General features: G+C 40.4%; 1 protein-coding gene and 1 long non-coding RNA gene across 2 annotated transcripts in view; one reads left to right on the forward strand and one right to left on the reverse strand.

Moving 5' to 3' along the window:
- ALK (ALK receptor tyrosine kinase) overlaps positions 1-17,093 on the forward strand; it is a 666,217-nt gene that overhangs the window by 97,422 nt on the left and 551,702 nt on the right. The window lies entirely within an intron of this gene.
- Positions 12,675-16,491, reverse strand: LOC128773671 (uncharacterized). Its single transcript, XR_008418059.1, has 3 exons — positions 16,195-16,491; positions 12,967-13,097; positions 12,675-12,764 (listed from the first exon to the last, which is right to left on the reverse strand). It is a non-coding gene; the product is annotated as an uncharacterized LOC128773671 (long non-coding RNA).

Consider the following 17,093-nt stretch of genomic DNA (forward strand, 5'->3'; position numbering starts at 1 on the left):
GCAACCCCTCTTAAACCAGGTTTACTCACTGAGAGAGTAGTAGTAAGGTCTAGCAGAAGGAGCATGGATGGAGTAAGACCAACTATATTTCATACCCCAATTCTGCCACGTGGTCATTCATTATTTCTCTCCCTTGTTCTTACTCCCTGGTTCCAGCAAAATTTTAAAATGGCTTGCTGCCTTCTACTTGCTATTGAGGTGACATTCAGCAAGCCACCTAACTGATTTCTGGCTCTCAGTATAATGGACATACTGACAACCATCTTGCAAGCCTGTTTGGAGGGTTAAACAAAATAGTGTATATGAATTCCAGGTACATGTGGCACATAGTGGGTGGTCAATAAACAATATCCATTATTTGGAAAATGGAAATGTGTGATAGGCTTGTATTCGCAAAGCCTTGTAGAAGAAAATGTCCCTCATCCACAACCTTCTTTAAAACTCATGTGCTCTTGGATGCAGTTTAGGTTCTGCATAAAGTTTATGCTGCCCTGGCATCTTCAGTAAGGGACTCATTATTTCATTGGTTTCCAGCAATCCCTGGAAAGGCATTAGGATTTGGGAACGGCAGGTGATTATGGATGGAGCTCAATTATTTACTTCATCAAAGTGTCTCTGGCTTTATCATGCAGACTGTCACAGGAGGCTGTACATAAAGATGAATAATGGTCCCTTTAACTCGGGGATCTGAAAGGTCACTGGGGCTGTGGCAGACATATAAGGTTGTGTTTGCTGCATCCATCAATATACAATTGTGTATGGTTGTCATGCATGGCAGGCAGCATGAGGGTGGACTTTTACTTTCCACTCTGCATTCTGGTCACGCACGGCCACCATGTGGAAAGGTGGTGATTAGCTCTCTGGAGGCCCCAAATCCCATACTTACAACCATTCTTTGCAGACACCACCTCCTATGGTGGAACATTTAGGACACCAGGGGTTTGGAGAATGGACCAGCGAGTGTAGGGGTAATGGCGTCTGTTTTTCCATCTGAGAGCTATCTTGGCTTGAGCTCACTTATTATTTCCCAGGGATCTAGGAAATTGATGGAAAAGGAAAAGTAAATGAAAGCAATGTGACTAACTCTGTGGCTGCCATGTGATGCACCCCAAGGTAGCGGGGGGGGGGGGGCAATTGACTCTTGGTTGTACGTTTCTTGGCCTGAGAAGGAGGGAGCAACTCCTTCTGAGAATCTTGGGATGCAGAGCTTTTGAGAAGTCATAGGGTTTCTCTGAGCTCCACATGCTTTTTGCGTGAGGCCGACTTCCCTCCTCTCCTTCATAGGGGCCAGCAGCATGAGTGGAAGGCACCAACCACATGTGCCTCTGTGGGCAAGTCATTTACTACTCCAGACCCAATGTCTTTATTCTCCAGACCCCAGTCACGTTCACGACATCTTCATGAGCTGTGTCCTACCTGTGTAACATGTTCTACCATTGTTTCCCATTGGGCTAAGTTTTTATTTCAATAAATTTATTTTTAAAGAAGCTTTAGATCATTATAACAAATGGATATAAAAAATAGGTGAAAGAATAGGGACGCCTGGGTGGCTCAGTCAGTTAAGTGTCCGATTCTTGGTTTCAGTTCAGGTCATGATCTCATGGTTTGTGGGATCAAGCCCCACATCAGGCTCTGCACTGACAGCACAGAACCTGCTTTGGATTCTCCCTTTCCTTGTCTCTCTGCCCCTCCCCTGCCCATGCTTTCTCTCTTTCTCTCTCTCAAAATAAATAAATAAAAAGACATTTAAAAAATAGGTGAAATAACAGATAAAATGAAAACCAAACAATGAGATGAAACTCCTGCTAGATGCTTTGGCCAAACATTGATGCTCCACCTGAAGCTTGTTCTCTCTTTGTTAAAAAGGGAGCTTGGCGAGTGCTTGAGAAATGTTAAAGATGTAGTAACAGCCAACTAAGACTTTTTCTTTGAGGTACTCAGAAGAGTTAAAACGAGGGATTGAAACAGGAGTAACTTTCTCAAAGTGTAATTTAATATTATTTAATAAATCGTCCTTGGGTAATCTGTAGCATTTTCTGGACTATCTAACATCTTGTGTCATCCTAACGGTCGTATGAATCCTATACTTTAGGGAAAACCACACTAGGAATCTTTAGTTCCTTTCAACTCCAAATTTTTATTACTTCCATCTATTAGCCCTAATGATTGTCTAATTAACTATTTCTATTTCCACTTTCATGTCTACTGCTTGCTCACTGGGTGGTATTAAACTGGTATTTATTTGAACTGCCCACCTGGCACTTTGCACTTTCAAAAAACTTCCAGGTGCTAATTAAAAACCATTGACACTTAAACTCAGCAAATTACTGGAGTCTGGAAGCAGGCCAAGGAATGAACCCCTGAGAATCCCTCTGCCCACTGTTCCTGACACACATCGGGCCCTTGAGCACAGAGCCCTCCCTAGCAGAAGGAAGCCTCCCTGCTCCCCTCCTCAGGGCTGCCGCCATTCCAGTGAGTAATGTTTGAGACAGATGCAAAATCGATAGCACTAGACGCACACTGCTCTGGTTATCCCCTATTCTTTTTCATTCAGCCTCCCTTGGCTTCCCTGGATGAGAGTCTGGGGAGAGATTCATCTCCTCCCTTGTTCCTTATTATATCAGTGTTGTAGCCACAGGGACAAGAGTGACGGATATTTCTGGGTTGTCAAGGGAGAGATAGGAGAGATGAGCTCTTTGTAGCACCTGACAACTCCCCATAAAGACCCAAAGTGCCGTTTGTGGATTTTAAAAAAATTAACGTTTTAATTGTCATTTCAATCTGCACAGATTGTAATCTTTGCTGAGGATCACTCCCGAGTGAAGTTTGAAAGTACTTTAGGTGGTTAAGTTGTCTGAGATCTCTTTAATGAATGTGCGTGTGTGTGTGTGTATCTATGTTTTCCCTGACAGCTGTCTAACACAGAATCATGGTCTTTTCTTTCAACACCTGTGTTTGTTCTTCTTACCACCATTTAATTTGGGACCTTCCTCCATGACTTTTTCTTTTAGTGTCCTGTCGCTTAGCCGTGTAGAAATGGGTGTCGGTCCAAGTCTGGATACTCCCTGTGTGGTGGGGAGACCTGTCATTAATCAGTTATTTCCCCATCTGACCTCCTTGTGTTGTCACCAGTTTCTCAACATTCCCTTGGAAAGCTTGAAGTCCTAACTTTTATCTTTCTCTCAGTCCCAGGATTTTGGAAGCATCCACATTGCTCGGGTAGAAAATCTTGCTGGGTGAGTGCACAGGCATGGGAAGGCTGGCCTCAGCTGGCCCTCAGTCCTGCCCAGATTTGCAGCCACTGTGCCATTTCTGGGTAGATTTGCAGTTGCCCACGTGGACTTGTAGCTCTTTCTCTCTAAGTTCCAATTGGGTAACAGTAGGGTCTACAGCTCTCCTTCGTTTTGTTGGGGTGTCCCTACCTTTCTAACTCATCTTTTTCTGACCTATTCCTTTCTTTTTCTTCTACCTCATGGGTCCTTTTCCTTCCAATATATAACATTGTTAGTCTTTCTCACGTGCTATTAGGAGGCTAGTCTCAGGCCTTTGTCATTCCACACCCCTTCCCCTGATAGCAACCACAATAGAAACAAAGCTTTAGGGCTTTTCATTCAACTCTCCCTGACTCTTGTCCTCACCCTTAAAACCTCCCTAAAGCACTCAGGTCTTTCCATTAGATACCATAGCTAGAATAACATGGAAAAATATAATAGTGCATTGGGATTTTTATTATTTTATTTTATTTTATTTTATTTTATTTTATTTTATTTTTATTTTATTTTATTATTTTATTTAAGTTTATTTTGAGAGAGAGAGAGAGAAAGAGAGAGAGAGCACCAGCACGAGCAGGGGAGGGGCGTAGAGAGGAGAGAGAGAATCCCAAGTGGGCTCCATGCTAAGCATGGAGCCCATGACCATGAGATCATGACCTGAGCTGATATCAAGAGATGGATGCTTAACCAACTGAGCCACCCATGTATGTGTGCATGCAGGGACACACACAGGACCCCTCCATTTCACCTCCTCATTTACATGTATGTGCCTTGTCCAATCCACTACACTCGTTGTAGATTGCGCTCTGTCCTCCTCAGCTGGTGTCTTTGTCTACCTAACCTACCAACGTAAAGAGGGTGTCCAGATGAGTTGTGAAACAGGAGGTGAAGACAGGGACGGATGGGTGGGAGAAACTTGCAGCCTGGTACACATAAACAATGGCAGGAAAGGGTGGTGATAATGAGAAAAAGTGTTCCCTGGGGCTTATGCCTATGTATATAGGGTGCCTGTCTTACAGCCCTTGACATGTGTGAGGCCTCTTTGTCTGTTCTCTTAGCTGCTCCCCTCAATCACTCTGTGAGGTTGGGAGGTTGTTCCCATTTTAGAAGTGATAGATCTAAGAAGCAGAAAGAGTGGGAATATTCTGGAAGGTCAGGAGTGGGACCAATGGGCCGGCACCGCCACCCCCAGTCAGCACCTCAAACCCAATGCTGGTATGTGTCTAGAAAGTGGAAAGCAGCAGAGGTATAGTGGGCACCATGGGCCCTACCTCTGGGTAAGGAAGTTATTATTAGTCTAGTAAGCTCTCTGAACTTCTGTTGCCTTATCTGATGAATGCAGACAATCTTTCTGGCCTTACTTACCTCGCATGGTCACAGTAACAAGCTGCATATGAGGTGAGGGTATGAAAATTCTTTGTGACCAATAGAATGCTATGCAAACATAAGGCTTCAGGGACTAATTCATACCCTGCTTCCAGGCCTGCCCAATTCTCAGAGAACTCATCAGTTCCAAATGGAATGAAATAGCATCAAAGGGGACATAGCACTGGCTGCCCTGCCTTGAACCCCACCTGTGACCCATACTCACCTGTCTGTAGAGCCTAGGGCGGCAGACAGGTATCTTTAACATTCCTTTGGAAATTTGTCTGTAAATACAGTAGTTACCTCTTGAAGGATAAGATTTCTGTTCTGAAAATATTCTAACTGCTAACTTCACAGATAGGCAGTCTTTTACATTTTGTAATGCAGTAATGGGAAAAAAAAGAGAGATTTAGTTTTTCTGGTTTGCCTCTGAGTATTGCCTAATTGTCTTGAAAAACAATTGACTTGCTGTTTCTTCCTCAGCTTCTAATGCCAAGCATACATATATTATGTCTGCTAGCTTACTTATCTATTTACCATTGTTGCTTGGGGAAGGTTAATTTCCTCTCTAAGTTATTTGTTCCCTAAAAATGCCACCATGAAGGGACACTGAGGCTTAGCCATATGCATGTGTAGGGAAATGGAGAGCTGTGTGATTTACTGAGTCACAGATCCACCAGACAGATTGGACCCCATCTCCCAACCCTCGACCTCCAGGTTTGGGATGCCATTATCTATCTGCATACCTGTCTTAAATCTACATTTCACTATGTAGACAACCTGAGACAATGTTTATTCTACATGAATAAATCAACCCTGGTGCAATTTATTTCTCTTAGTGGGATAAAAAGACAATTTCCAGATGATAGATCTAATCAAACCTACAGAAATCTGAATTAATGGCTAAGAAGGTGAAGACCAGCACCCTGACAGCCCACTGTTATTTTTCTCTCTAAACAGAGCAGAGACATTTAAATCTCTGTCTTCGATTTTCCACATCTTGACCATGAAGAATACCCCAAATATGCTAGTGGGGTAGTGGACTCGTGCAAACAACCAATTCCTGATTTAAGAAGTTAATAACCAGTTGCTTATCATTTAATTATTATTAAACAGCAAGTTGAATTCGAGCCAACAGCTTGCTTTTCTTGACTACATTCAGCTTTTCGATAATAGCTTGTGGGAGCTTCACCTCTTCTGGTCCATTCCCTGCCCAAGCCTGATGCCTGATGGCCTTAGTTGTTCAGAACCTCATGTTAGCAGAGTTGTGGCAGTGATAGATTTCTTTGGTCTGAATTATGTGGACAGTTGCCCAAATTGCCACTTTGTTTTGCTGGCATGGACACAGCTCATTGAGAGTGAGTATCTCCCTAAGGTTGCTCTAAACAAAGATTTGGCATTTAATAAAAGCAGTTCCTCACTTGCATTACAGTTCAAGCCATGTAAATAATTAAGAAAGAATTCCTTTGAATGCATCCTCAGTATTTTTTTAAATTCTATTATTTTTTTTGAAAGCCCTATTTAGGTTATTTGTGCCCTCAAGGGGAAACAGAGGGACTGGACTTAAGCCAGCATGTGTGGTTGGGGGTCAGCGTAGAGGAGATGGTTACAGTTGTCTAAAATATGTCTCGGGCTTCCTTTTGGTTTTCAACCTTTTCCTCCTTTGTTATTGTTACAAACCATAACTGCTAACCAAATAAATTAGTTTTATATTTTCTTTTCCCTTTTCCAGTAGAGGTACAGGGAATAGAGCAATGACCTAAAAACCATGTCAGCAGAGGGAGGGGGGAAAGCAAAGATACTGAATAACCTACCAACTTGATAATCAGTCCATGAATCAGCTACACAGCATCTCTCCACCCCCGATGATAAGCAAGACCATGGAGTCACCTACTACAATCAATTGCTAAGCTTTCTTCTCTCATTTAATCTCCATACTTGACTGAGCTTAAGTGGCTGACTATTTTGGGAGACATGCGTGGGTTTCTTATGTGACTGAGCAAAACATATTTGATCTTAATTAGGTTTGGGAGATTTTATTTTGTTTTGTTTTGACATTTAAACCAAGTCAACATTTGAAGCAGAACTATTCTCTTTTATAGCATAGTTTACAGAATTAGAAGCAGGTTTTCTTTTGAAATCTATCATTATCATTATTATTGTTATTATTAATGCCATTCTAGACCTATGGGTTAGGAAGTTGTTAACTCTGTCATGTCCCAAACTGACCTGCCCTGCACCTGTATCGCAATGCTGGAATAGAAAGAATACTAACATCGAGGTTAAGTGACCCAAGGTCCCAGAGCTGACTCAGTATACACCTGTGATTCCAGGCTGTGATTTATTGGTCTTGATTTTCTCAATATGAGATGATGAGTTACTGGAAGATTTCTAGAGACTCTTTTAACCTTAATGGTCTGTACACTCCCAGCAAATGGAGAGATGTATTTCTTTCCTCCCGGAAAAAAAAGAAAGAAGTCAGGCAGGAAGAAAGAAAACACAAAATGAAAACGTTAAGGGAAGAAAAGGAGGCAAAAACAAGGAACAGAAACCACTTTCTACTAGAGTGGCCAGGTGGCTCCCCTCATCCCCTGATCCTCTGAAGGTTGACCAGCAGCAGCATGTACACAATGCACGATGCAGGCAAATCCTATATGTCTTGGAGCTGAATTCACAGTCATTAAAAGTAAATGAGAAAGCAGAATTGCTGCTGAGTATAGGTAGCGACATTTCAGTTTTGCTAGCTCTCTTGGTCTCTCTCTCTCTTTTTCTCTTTCTTTTAAACAAAAACAGTCTCTGGGACCAAGAGATAGATGACTAGTCATTGAGCTTAAAAAAATTCTATGTATTTTTCAAATTAGGTGCAATGAAGGGGAACTACAAATTGGGAAAGCAAATGGGTTATTGTTTCTCACATTTCTTGTTTTTTCTTTTTTTCCCCCTCATTCTCTAGGTGGGAGACATTTCTCACGCCATCCACTAGTTATTATATATGGTGTTCTTTTTCCACCATCCACTAGCTGGGAGGAGAGTCTCCCTGGGCTCTGTGTGATTCTCTGGGTTAAGGGTTGCACTTGTCATCTGTGGGTTTAGGGGGACTTGGGGGAGCTGCTTTAGTACCTGTCCCTTCCTGGGGCAGGAGAGGCTGTGCATGCCTTCAGAGCTGTTCTGCTCCTCTCTGTGAGTAGGACCCTTCTGACCTAGATGAAGTTGGCCGCTATATATGGGAGCCAACAACATGGACATTCCCAACTGTAAGGTTGTGCTCTGTTCCCATATATCAGAGCTGTGAGTTGCATATATATACATATACACACACACACCATATATATGCTGTGAGTTAGCTCCCCAAATTGCCTTGCTCAGGACCTGGAGACCCTAAGCCCTGGGGAAGCTGTGGTTCTTTTTTTCTGCCTGCATTTCTTGGTTGCGGGGTAGATTTGAGCCAAAAGGACTCTTGGGTCTCAAAGAGACAGATCTGCTGTTAAGTCCAATGTGAAGGAAATCTGAATGTCCTCAGGGCCCCCAGTCCTTCTGAAAGCTCTCCAGTTGCCAGCACTTCACACCGGAAGCTCTGGAGGGCTCTAATCTCAATGTTATTTGGCTGGGGGGTGGGAGGGGTGTTGTAACCAGTCTGCCCTCATTGGCTAGCTACTCCTAATAGGAATCCTATTCTATAGCAACCTATTCTCTGTGTAGTCCTTCTCCCATTTATGAAACCATGTTAGATTGCTTTTATAGAAGGCAGATAAAATAACAAATAAATTAAGTGAATGAATTGCTCAGCTTTGCTTCCTGAGCCTCAGGAAATGCTGAGAATGGTGAAGATACACGCAAGGTTTATTGGTCTGCCCAGATGGAGGCTAAGGGCTGACTGAATTGAGGCCTTTCCTTCGGCCAACATGGTAATAGCTAAACCTGAGTCTTTCTTCTCTGAGAAGCTGATTCTGGTGTCTCTTAGCCGTGAAAGCCCTGCCCTACCTCTCACCCTTTTAGACTCCGTTCAGGTGTCCCTTCCTCTGAGGGATCTGTCCCTTCCGTGTTCCTCTCCACCCCTCACTTCTGAGCCCTGTGGGCATCCTCATTCTGGGCTGCCAGCATTCTCAGAGTATTGAACCCACCACAGAAAATACAGTTGTTACTTTGCATATTCACTTCCCCTATCTGGAGGCAAGGTCCTTATCCTCTTCTGCACCCTAATGATGCACATGCCTGGCACAGAGAACATGGTGAACACAGGTGTGCTGACTGAATAGATGAATAGGTGTGGCCCTAACCACACCTGTCGCATCGTGCCTTTTTGGGGCCCACTTTTGCATTTCTTGTTCAGTGAAACGGAATTTGTTGATGATAGTACAATAGTATGTTGTCATTTTGAGGTCTTCTTTTATAATGAATTTTTATCTCTCCCCCCCCCCCCTTTTTTTTTCAGTCTGGCCAACTATTCTCTATCTTTTAAGAAAAATACTAAGATTCTTAAAGTGATGCATGGTCATTCTTCCAACTCATCTCTTCCCTATATTCCTATCCATTGAGAACAACTCAAATATCCTCCTTACTGCCTTGGCTGGATCTCAGTGGATCATTCAGAAGATTTTTTAAATGTTTTTAATTTAGGGGCACCTGGGTGACTCAGTCTGTTAAGTGTCCAACTCTTGATTTTGGCTCAAGTCATGATCTCATGGTTGTGGATTAAGCCCTGTGTCAGACTCCACGCTGAGCATAGAGACTGCTTTGAACTCTCTCTCTCTCTCCCTCCCTCCCTCCCTCCCTCCCTCTTCCTCCCTCCCTCCCTCCCTCTCCCTCTCTCCCTCTTTCCTTCTCTCCCTCTCTCCGCCCCTTCCCCACTTGCAGTCTCTCTCTCCCACCTCTCCCAAAAAATTTAAAAAAATGTTTTTAATTAGAAAAGAAGTTTCTGAACATGTTTCTTCTTTAGTTGAAAGAGAAGTGAAGAGAAACAAATAGTATAGAGAAGATGCTATGGAAGCTTTGTTGGTTTTGTTGTGATGTGGCTGGTGAGAAAGTCACATCAAAAATGGTCAGATTTCAGACATTTTAACATCCCCTCATCTCACTGTTTCCTTACAGTAGCTCTGTGAGGTAGGTGAAGAAAGTCTTTATAGTCCCATTTTGAAGGTGGTAAAACTGAAACTCAGAAGGGCTCAGTGACTTACTCCAAGTTCTCATGGACACTGAGCTCAAAGGCAGTATCAAAGGACTAGAATCAAGGCTGCTGACTGAACACAGTGCTCCAGCCACTACACCAGGTGGCCTCCCCATGTTCTTCCTCTTTTTCTTTTCTTCCAGGAAAACTCCGTTGAAAGGTCAATATCCTTCTGTCTCTAGAACCAAGCTTTCTGTGCACATTCTCCTCAGGTGTGTTTGGGGGGTGGGGGGATAAGCCCCTCTACCTAAATGGGGTTTGAGGAATGAGTGGAGTTGTTTGCATTGTTATCATCCTTCCTTTGGATATTTATAGAGGCATGGCAGTCTTTACATGTGGTGGCAATTTATAGAACATGGTTCTCACCTGTACTTCTCAAGAGCTTCACCATTCCTGAAATGGATGTGATAGTAACTTTGTGATACTGGGAGCAGAGAATTTTGTCATTTGTGATGGGAATACTAAACCCTGCATATTCTCTATCCAACACAGAATCTCTGTATGTCATGTATGAATTCTGACCAATGACTCTCTTTCCACGTTTTCCAGCTGCAATAGGAAAGAATTCTAATTCCTTAGATTTCCTTTTAATGGTACTTATGTGGATAATCCTGTCCCTGTAAGTGAACCTATGGCTGAGAGCACTTGGCTGTCCCAAAATGAAGGGAAGCTGGTGAAGGTACTGATTTAATAATAAAGTACCCAAAATAATTTTATACATGCACACAGAAAGGGAATATTTGGCCATTTTGTAATTACCAAAGTGGTGGCCATTATTCTCCTTTTGGGTTTAGACTTCTGAGCTTGAATACTGATTTATAGTAAAGGATACTGGCAGGTGTGGGAAACCGGTCTGCTCACCCTCACCATTCCTGATCAGTATTTGATGGCAACACCCATGCAGTGCTCACTCTTAAGATACCTGGTTGTTAACCCTCAGGCAGCTTTCCCTACCTGTAAGACTTGCTTACTCGCCAGAGAGATTCGAAGCTCATCACGGCACTGTCTTCTGCAGATGGTCCTACCCATTCATTTTTGCCTTTCCCTCCAACCCCTAGATGGCCAGGGCTGAAACCTTACTTGACCTAAACTCTTGAGCCAGTGACTGCATGAATAAGTAAGTCTGGTCCTTTGGTAAAAGTGAAACACTCCTCCATTGCTCTGTTCAAATTTAATTCAACAAGTTGGGCACCTACTTTGCACATGGATATGGACATGAATAAGAAAGAGTCCTTGATCTTAAGAAGATTTAATATATAAATGTAGTAACTACTAACTAGAGACAATAGATTGGTGATTGGCAGTGGCAGAAGGTGGAGAGTGGGAGAAATGGATGGATTGTTTTTGTTGTTTAGTTTAAATAAATTAAGTAATTTATTTAAAAAAAAAAAAAGAATCTGTCCAGCTTCCAGCAACTCTCACTGTCTCCGGGATCTCTGCGTTCTCATGTCAGAAGTCTGACTGTAGCACTGGTGAGGCTTCTTGTAGGTACTCTGATCAACAATTCCAGTTGAGCCCAGCCTATTGGCTCTCCCTGCTGAGGCACAGAACATGTGAGGCCAACTGTCTTGGGTCCTCCAGACCAGCCCTTCTCCCAGCTGAAAACCACTTAGTGACATCTGTTAACAATTTGTGGAATAGAAGAATCAGCCTGCCTGAATTCATGACCAAAGTGATGAGACAGAAAAAAATGGTCATTGTTGTAATACAGTAAGTTTTGGGGTAGTTTGTTATGTGGCAATAGGTAGTGGATTGGATATACATAAGGTCAGGGATATGCAGGATTTCTGTGAGAGGTATTTTGAGGCAATATATGCTATATGGCATGCTCATTTTCACATTTATTCCAAATAACCTTTTCTACATTGTTCCCGAAAGGAGGGTAGATACTAAAATGAGAGGAAATCATGGAAAGCAAGTAGTATGTAATAGATGAACCAAAAAAAAAAATTTAAGAGTAGACAAATAACTAGTCAGTATATAGGTTGTTCATTCATTCAATGAATATTTGGTGAGTACTTCTCTGCCAAGCGCTGTCCCAGGAATTTGGACTACAGTGATGAATGAGACAGACATGACCCCTGCCTTCAGGCGAGGACAGTCCGGAGGGAGACACAGTCCAGAAAGGGAGAGAGACAGTTAAACAAGCAATGGTAGTAAGGAGTAATTAGTGATTTGATGGGGAAGGAGAGGGTGTTCTGGGATCTCATAGCCTGGGTGACTAATCAACTGAGTCTTAAGAGAGATTCAAAGGCAAGAAATCAAATATTATTGAGAATGTAGGGGCAGAGATCAGAGGATGCTTCAAAGGTAAGCATTTGAAAAAAATTATCTGAAAGATTAGTGAATAGTGGCAGAAGAAGATCATTTTTGGCAGAGGGGAAGAGCATGAACAAAGGAAAGGAGGTTGGAAAGTAGAAAATATGCTCAAGAAATACAGGGTTATCTGGACTGGTTAGAATATAGAGTGTATACCCAAATATGGAGACAGGATTATTAAAAGAAGTTACTGAACAAATAATTTTTAAATTTTTAAATTTATTCAAATCTAAAAGAAAAGTTGCTAGGATGGTATTCTGAATCTCCACATACACTTCTGTTACATTTTTCTTTCTTTTTTTTTTTTTTTATTTGACGTTTATTTAATTTTGAGACATAGAGAGACAGAGCATGAATGGGGGTGGGTCAGAGAGAGAGGGAGACACAGAATCTGAAACAGGCTCCAGGCTCCGAGCTGTCAGCACAGAGCCCGATGCGGGGCTTGAACTCACGGACCGTGAGATCATGACCTGAGCCAAAGTTGGATGCTTAACCAACTGAGCCACCCAGGCGCCCCCTGTTACATTTTTCAATTATGTACATATATTCATAAGTGTGTATATATCTGTATATATAGTTTTGTTTTTGTTGTCATTGAACCATTTGATAGTAAGTTGTAGACATCATGACCCCATGTATATCTCCTAAAATAAAAAAAATAGGATTTTGTTTTACATTCTTTATATTTATTCTTTTACATTAAAAAAAAAAACTTATTAAAAGACAGCTCAATCACCCTTTCCTCCCCTTTGACATTCATTGCAGTCTGTTTCCACACCGCCCCTCACCAGCCCCAAATTTCCTTTAAGGTAGTTTCATCTCCACCTGCATCTTTCAGAGCCTTACACTGAACAGCTGCTGAATAGCCAGGTTGCTTGGAGAAAAGGAACAACTTTAAACAACTCCAAAGTCGTTCGCAGTCTCTGCTGGGTTTAAGCAGACGGGGCCATCTGTGCTTTCTGCTCATCTCTCAGGGCCTGAAAGAAAATATTCTATGAAGCCTAGGAGAAAATGACATAAAATGAATCCATTCTGCTGTCAGAGATCATAATGAAACTAGGGAAGAGGTACAAAATCAATTCATTCTTATTATAATTTTCAGATTGCCATCTTCCCGTTTGTTCAGATGTGGGTACGATGGCTCGAATTGGTCTTCGGAATATTTAAGGAGCTTTTTTAGTTCCTTAATATTGGCTTATCAGTTCCAGTAATTTTACCTCCCAGAGTGAAATTGGTTGCTAACATTTGGAGAAAATTCGTGCTGTATTTTTTTGTAAGTTTTGCTGATCATCACCCGCCAGGCTACAGTAAATGCACTTCTGGCTTATTAGGAAGACAGTTGTGGAGACTGGACGCTTTATCACAAAATTGCTGGTCATTCCAGGAGCTCTTCCCCAGCGGAAAGAGGCTTTGTGAATCATTTATCTATTTTTCTTCCTGCATAGTACCTTAGGTCTCCTGTTTAGAGGAAGTCTTCCCATTTGGCTTCCGGGAAAAAAGAGAAGAATCAGACGTGCAACAAGTGATTCTTTTATTCCTCCTTTAAGGCTGTGTGTGGGCTTCTTCACAGAGACGAGGAAGGATGAGAAGGGTAGAAAAAAGGTGGACTGAGCTTGAACACCCAATTTAATTTTTCTTGTGTTGCAAAGTAATAATTGGAATTTACATCTGTCCTGTTTATGAAATTATTATTTTAATCATATCTTACTATATGAAATAATTATTAAAATTTTAATTATAAAAACAATAAATTGACTTTTGATAATTGAAATAATACAGAATGAAATAAATGTCCATAATTTTCCTTACCAAAAATAACTTCAGTTGACCCTTGAATAATGTGGGGGTCAGGACCACTGCCTGCCTCCTGCTTTGTTGAAAATCCACATATAATTTTTGTTTCCCCCAAAACTAACTACCGATAGCCTACTGATGACTAGAAGCTTTACAGGTAACATAAACAATCATTAATACATATTTCGCATTTTATGTGTATTATTTTCTGTATTCTTACAATCATCTATAACTTAACTTTTTTTGGTATTTCTATGCTATGCAGTTCATTTGTGTTTCTTCAGATGGTTATGAATCTCCAAAAAATATATTTATTGAAAATATATTATTCCAATATATTTTTTGAAAATATATGCATATAACGGGACCCATACAGTTCAAATCAGTGTTATTCAGGAGTCAATTGTACTTTTAACAATTAAATATATCCTGTAAGCCTTTACTTTGTGAGTTTTAAACAGTTGAAAATATATTACATGTAATATTTTGAAGATATTCCATTATATAAACATTACATAAACTCTTAATAAACATCTTTTTTAGAGGTGACATAAAAATAATGTATCTTGTGGATACCCATGATTTACTTTATCATTATTTATTTCAGGCAGTTAGTTTGCCTCCTAGTTGTTCTGATTTGTTTGGTTTTTCCTGAAAAGATTGGGGCAATGAAGATCCTTATGCAAAAAGCTTTTATGTGTATATCAGATCATTTTCTTGGGATAGGTTTCAGTAAGTTAAATTAATGGGTCAAAAGGTAGGCGCATTGTAAAGACTATCTATATTTGCCTTCAGAGAGTTTTTAAAAATGCTCTGCTAGAACAATTTATACTCCCACTAGCAGTGCATAAGAATGCTTATCTCACTGAACACTTGTCAGAACTGAATGCTAGTTTAAAAAAATATATTTCAATCTAATAGGTAAAGAAAAAAATGCTATCTTCTTTTAAAATGCAATTTTTTGCTTACTAGTGAGTTTGAACAATTTTTCATGTTTGTTAGCAGTATGTATGTGTGTGAATTTTCAGTTAACGTCCACAGCCTTTTTTACCTACTAATAGTGTTTTTCTAAATTATTTGCGTGATATCAGGAGCAGCAACCCATGTGCATTTTACATTTTTCCTAGTTTAAAAGACTTTTAAAGAATTTTTATGCAGTCTTAAAATTTCATGTAGTCAGATCTTTTCCCCTTTTCTTTTAATTTTTTTAGTACTTGTAATCTTAGAAAGTCCTCTCTTATTTAGAGATGCATGGAATACTATTTTGTATTTCCATTGAGTTTCATTATTATGAACTAGTGTGTTTTTTTATATAGTTATTTTGCTTTATTCTATCTACCTTTTATTGAGGTAGATGATTCGAATTGAGGCTCTAAACGAACTTTTCCCCAGATAGCTAACCAGTGGCTCTAGCAGTATTTATTGGCTAATCCTACCCTTCCAACTCAACTGAGATGCTCCATTTATCATGCATTAAATTCTTTTGTAGACTTGAGTCTGTTCCTGGAATCTCCATTCAGTTCCACTGATATTTTTTTGTGTCAACACCACACTTTTTAAAAATTGAAACTTGATAAAATACCTTAATGTATGATAATAGAATCTCCTATCTCTCCATTGATTCTTTTTTTTTTTTTAAAAAAAAGGTTTAAAATCATTTTAAACTGTTTAACATAAGAATTGTGGAATCATTTTTTCCAAGTTCCAGAGAAAACCTGTTGGTGTTTGAGGTGGAATTTTAAAACCTATACATGAACCTAACTTTTCTCAAGATCCCAAGTTAATTTTTATTTCATCAGCTTATGTTATGATCGTAATTGGTGATTCTTAAACATGTAACACTAAATACTGGTTTTCACATCACTTGGTGCCTCTGAATCACCCTGATTGTTTGGAGAGAATTCTGAAGTTCTCATATTCCCTAGAATTTCAATTATTGATTGATCATTAATGACAGAGTCTGTCTCTGGGTCTACATTGGGAAAAACATAAAAACAAGTTGAATATAAGTAAATGAATGAATGAATGAGATTACAGATGGGCCATGAAAAACAAAAGATCTGGCTTACTAGTGGCCTTCAGTGCTATCTTGGCAGAGTGACTGTTACTTGTAAATTACTGATATCAAGTCTGATGGTATCAACCAAATGGTTCCCCATGTGCAGTACAGAGATTGGAAACTAAATATTTATTTATTGAGCTATCCTAGACATTTTGCTAGGTACTTTTCATGTGTTAGCTAATAGAAGAAAGTAAGATAGAGGAAAGGAAAAGACTTACCCAGGTTATGGATGTTGTAAGCAGTGCAGCCAGGTACACATTCACTTTTCTTGGTCTTTAGGGTCTTTGCAATCCATTCAGGTTCCTATAGCCTGTGTTTGGGTGGGTCTAATGTGTCAGTTCTTAAAGAAAGATTATTTCATAGGTTCCAATTTCAGTGTATCAGAAATAGCACAGATAGGAACATCTTAAAAACTGAGTCCCACTGATGATTATTTTCTCTTGGAAAAGACCCAAAAGATTCATCTTTTGTCCCTATTATATGGAAATAGGTCTACAAAGACTTGGGCCACAAAGGAGTCTACTGATACATGCTGGAGCACCAGAGGATTCTACATAGATTAAAGACCAGTCCATTTCAATTGTGATTGCATAGACATATCTCACGGAGACTTGACCTGGCATCCAGTCTTAACAAGAGCAGACCTGCTTTAATCTACTTTCCACTTTGCCACTCTCCATCCAGGCAAGATAGTCTAATTATGGCAGATGCAGGGTTGTGAACTGTGGTTTACTCTTCCTTAAAAAAAATGACATTAATGTTGCTGTAATCATTCTTTAGCTGCATATATTAGAGATTCCTTCCCAAGAGCCCCAAACACTTTGCAAATATGATCTCATTAACCCACACGCCAACCCTTTGTGGTAGGTCAGCCATCTTGGCGGCATTTGAGAATTGAATTATGCAAAGAAAAAGTGGTCTTTTCAGAGCTGCCTGCCAGCAGGGGATGAGACCAAGATTAACAGGGAATCTTAAAACTATACAAGGCCCAGATATCACTTGGTCCAACATCCTCATTAAATAAACAAGAAACTGAGGCCCAGAAGGGGTCATATGACTAAAATACAGGGTTCTAAATAAGGGCTATATGTTTTTATCACCTGGGAAACTAAAAATG

This window comes from Panthera pardus, unplaced genomic scaffold, assembly GCF_024362965.1.
Source record: "Panthera pardus isolate Hobbes unplaced genomic scaffold, ASM2436296v1 HiC_scaffold_26, whole genome shotgun sequence".
NCBI lineage: Eukaryota > Metazoa > Chordata > Mammalia > Carnivora > Felidae > Panthera > Panthera pardus.